Here is a 5,180-nt window from a genome sequence, read left to right as displayed (position 1 = left end):
AGCAGCCTTAACTTCTCCATATTGGATGAACATAAGCGTCGGAGCGAACTAAAGAGCAAACCCTTTGTCCTGCCCAGTGAATGAGCACATGGTGCTTTTCATAGATGTTCCAGCAAAGCCCCAACATGTATGTTCCAATAGATATCCAGTACAATGTGAGATCAGACAGTGTGGAGAACATAGAGTTAACCATAGTACTAAACAGTGAGCCACATGTGGACACAGGATATTAATATAGAGCTGAGTCTATGTGAGTTTCATTTCAAAACACTCACTTTGGAAGCACAGAGCTGTTGTTTCCTGCGTGTGTGTCTGTAGATGTGAGCAGGTTTGCGTGAGGCTACATGTGCACCTTTTGACCCTGTCACATTATTTTTATGCTGTGAAAGGTCTAACTAATGGAGCACTCGGGATTCAGCGCATGTGATAATATCACACTTTATGTACTGTGACAGTTGTTAAGTGAAGTACTGCATGACAACCTCAGCACACACAGTAAAGTGCTATAATTATTCCAAAGGTTGACACACTGCAGTGATGTCTTATTGTGTAGAGCATTTTCTCATTGTTGCCCTGCTCAAATGAATAGTGCATCAATGGGAAATGTGCTTATTTTTTGTTTTTGCATTTAACAGAAATGTAAATAATAATAATAATATAGTCTTGGAAAAATAAACATTATTCCCAAAAGATTGAACTATTTCTTTAAAACATACAGCACTTAATATTAACGTGAACAATTCACAAAAAAGCTGCTGCAAACCAAAAAGGAGTTCAGAAGTAAACAGAAGGCTCATATGTGGCCACATGTCAGATGAACACTGCTCCAAAAATCCAGTAACTTCTGTCTTGCATTACGAAGACGTCTTGGCACAAAACGCTGCAAGGTGATTAATGAATAATGTTGGCAAGCTCTAGTGGAGACTTCTGGGAAATCAGTGACACAGATAGAAGTGGAGATAGTTTCGACAGCTTTTTCTCTCTTGTTCTATCGTGCATGCCTCTGTCTCTTTTATTAAAGCAGGTTCAGCCTTCTGTTTAAAACTGTTGCTTTTTAACCAGCAGAACAGTTTATTAGTCCACAATTTAGAAAGTGCTGCCGACATTTCATATAGAGACACGTTTAAAACTTCAAGACTTCCTATTTCAGTTCCCCTCTTTTTATTCTTTCCATCTCCTCACACATGTATACACTCACTTCCTCTCTTTCTCTTTTACTCTCTGTTTCTGCCGCTCCCCCTCCCGTGTTAACTCTTCCCTGTCTGGAACACTTGTTAGTTCATGCGCCCCCCCCCGTCTCTACTTCGCTGCATGCTGAGGGAGCAAAGAGGCAGTGACATGTCACATAAACAAAAGGGGGGAAAAATGGGCCACATCATGGAGGTACAGCACAGAAAGTAGCGTTTGATGTGCGTGGAGAACAGAGAACAGTGACCTAGTTTGGCACGGACATGTTTATGGCTGATGAGCACAGGCCAGTGATTTCGCTAGCAGAGATTGCACCCTTGCTCCAGGGCCCTCTCATTTGGAGCACTTGGGCTTGAAATCATTCCAACAGACGAGACATGATTCTTGTTGGGTGGAACCTTGATACTCCTCCTACACGCCGGCCCCTGAGTCTTCTCTCGCTTTCTCTGCCTTTATGTCTCTATCTTTACCTCTCTGCTGTTTTTAGCCACAGCGCGTTAAGATAGTGAAGGCAATGCTGGTCTGCCTGTCTGTCTGTCTGTCTGTCTGTCTGTCAGAAACTAAATACATACATTACATACATTCATGGTCTCCAGAGGATGAACGCTGCTAACTGAAAATTGGGCACAGATTATCCACGTTGCTAAGAGGTTAAATCCTAATGACACCTTTTCCTCAGTGTCCATAATATTATTGACATAAATTCTACTTTTGATTATGAAATTAACCTTCAGATTATTGTCTCTAAGTGAGGCTCATTCCTTGGTGACCACTATATGCAGTTTTTTCACAGTGCTTTGTGGTGAGTGCTCGTACAGGCAAGGCCTCTCCTGGCTTAAATTATTAATCCCCCCTACCCATGTGCAAATGCATTGGGCTGCTTCTCCACATACAATACTTGACCAGTAAACCCTTCGGTTGCTCATATTCTTTTTCCTGTCATAATGTGTTTTCTTTTTGTATTACACAACTGGAAATAATGACATCAATTGCCCCGTTTCTCATTATGTAAAAATTATACTTAATGCTCATTTCACAAGTTCATGGGTTCAAGAGCAATAATGTGTCCCTATTGTTATGGCTGCTATTTCATGGTGTCCAAGGCCATGTATGAGTTGCCACAGGGCCTGTTTGACAGCCTGAGTGTATTCATTCTTCAGATTAAAGCCTCTGATGAAGAGGCCTGTTCTATAATTACAGGCAACTCCACAGCAAGTCTGTGTGAGATTCATGTTACCAGGGCAACAGGCAAATTAAATGTGTCTCTGAGGGGCGTAAATATACCCTTGCTCTATAAGTGTAATCTTGTTTGATGTGTTCGCCACGACGCTCTCCCTGAGAGGGAGGAAATAATTCACACAGATTGGATGGGTAAAGGGCAGAGGAGTGCGAGCCCACTGTGTTACCCTGTCATACCATCAGTCAGAGACTGGGAAAGACATTTTGTCCCAGTATGAGCTTTTCCTTTTGACATTAATAACACAGTAACAAAACCACAACGGATGATAATTTCATATGGTTTACTTGGCCTGAAGATCAATTTCCACTGATATTCTCTCGATTCAGTAGCTTATTTGGCCAACAATGGCAGGGCTGTAATCTGTTCACTGTCATAAAAAAATAGCCAACACAATGAACCCTTCATGGTCAAGACTATTTGATATCAACTGCTATTTTTAGCCACACCAGTGACTCTTGGGATGGAAATATCAGTCACTTGGCCGGGCCACCATTTTGGTTTGGATTGAAATCTCTCATAGACTATTGGATGAAAGTTTGTACAGACATTGATGATCAGAATTACTTTGATATTTACCTAATGTTTTCTGCAGCACCAATATGAAGCAACTAAGATGACGAACAAGGTGTATCAAAGGTGTTAGCATGCTAACATTACCAGTCAGCTCAAAGTCCCACTGTGTCTATGCACAGCCTCACAGCGCCACCAGCACGGCTGTAGACTTGTCTTATTTTCTCAGCTCGACTATAAATATCTTTTACAATAGCTTTACCAGTTTCTGCAATTGCTTGTTAGCCTTGGGACAAAGTGTTAAAAGCATGACAATGCTAGAAACATGTTGTGGGAATTTGACCCTTGCAGTTAAGAAGAATATGACACAGCAAAACCACCAGGTTAAAATGTGGGTGATATGTGCTGCATTTAACATTTCATAGGTAAGAACATCAGTCCTAATAAACTTTGCAATGGATAGTCCCAGGGTGTCCTCACCGCTCAGCACAGAACACACACTGCTCTGTTCTTCCCACTACACTGACACCAACGATCAGTCCAGCTATTTCTCACCTGCATTTCAAATTCGTCATCGACACGCAGCGAGCGTTTCAAAGCGTCAATTTGAATTACATAAGGGGGCTATAAGATCTGGCTGCAAATTGAATTTCCTGGTAGATAGTCATCTATCCCCGTCACTGGCGCTGCAGGTCCGCTGTTACACTTTCAGTCATATTGTATCAAGCCTGGTTGGAAAGACTCTGTGCTTCTGTCTTATTGAGTTATTCTGCAGCTCTCCTCAGGGAATAAATACGTTAAATGTGTTAAGTTCTGTAAATATTCAACTTAGAAATTCTTACGTACCATGAAATCAATATATGCCAGAATAATATCTTCTGCAAAATAGGACTCCTGGTAACAAAAGACAGACCTATATGCAAAAGACAAGCAAATTCAAAGACTAATATTGGCATGGTATTATCTCTAATTTGTACCATCTGTTGACATCTTTATTTAAAAGAGACTAGGATTATTCACTTGTGCTTATTTGTAGTTCATTTCAAAGGTGATCCAAAGGGGATATTTAATAAGCCAGTAGAATCTAATGTTATTAGCTGTAAACCAAATCACACACAACATCTAATTACTATCAAAGTGAAGAAAACTCAGTGACATGATGACAAGAGGAATTAAGGACGGACAAATCTCTCCAGAGCCCAGTAAGCCTTAGCAAAACACTCCTTTATGCACTCCTCCTGCTAAATACTAATTTTACATTTACTGTCAGAGTTTAATCAGAACAAGCTGTGTGACGCAATCAAATTAAAGCACATGTTTGCATGTAATAATTAAAAGATTTAGCATGGAAATAGTTGATAATGATGACATCCATTCAACACGTTAGGTAGGATTTCATGTTCCTGCTTGAGCTTCAGGAAATAAAAAAAACAAAAAACAAAAAACACACACACACACACACACACACACACACACACACACACACACACACACACACACACAATACACTGTGTGCAGACATGCTGTTAGATTCCTGCATGTGGAAACAAGCACAGTGTTGGTTTGAGTCTAAGGTCACAGATAACCTCAGTATCTAACAACTGTACCCATCACATCCTCTGTTTTTAATTTGATAAAAGGAATATAACCTCTTTCACTATTCAGCCCGAGATTTTATGACATGAGGAGGTAAAGTGGGACCTCACCGTGCCTGCTAATATACATTTGTTTGTGACAGCAGATGGCAAGCGGATCAAAACACCTCGAGAAGATGGCAGAAGGAACAGCGACTGAAAAGAGAAGCGAGGCATTGAACGCAGCGCTGAATGAGAGGGTCTGGGCTCTAGAGACCAGTTAAAGCAACAATCTGAGCAATGACCTGCTACTTTCATCTGGGACGTGTAGACATCCAGTTCCCACCAAAAGCTTAGGTATCAGTGTGCAGGACGTGATGGAGAGGGCCCTGCATTGTGTATAAGGCCGACCATCTGGCATCATAATAAAAAGCAGGGAACAGTGAGGCCCCACAGAGTGTCCATCACACCAGACAAACACAAGCTACACTGAATGGTAGTTGTCAAGATTGACTAGTGGATTTGTTTCAACAGCAATTTCTGTGTGAAGAAGTATAAATGCTTGAAATATTTTAGCATTTTATTTCCAGACGTTACCATTTCAAGGACTTATTGGTATGAACAGGGGCATATCTGAAGCAGAACTACTATTTGCATCCTCACTATCC

The sequence above is a fragment of the Pempheris klunzingeri genome, chromosome 19 (assembly GCF_042242105.1).
Source record: "Pempheris klunzingeri isolate RE-2024b chromosome 19, fPemKlu1.hap1, whole genome shotgun sequence".
Taxonomy (NCBI): Eukaryota; Metazoa; Chordata; class Actinopteri; order Acropomatiformes; family Pempheridae; genus Pempheris; species Pempheris klunzingeri.
Note: the sequence above shows the minus strand (reverse complement) of the source record.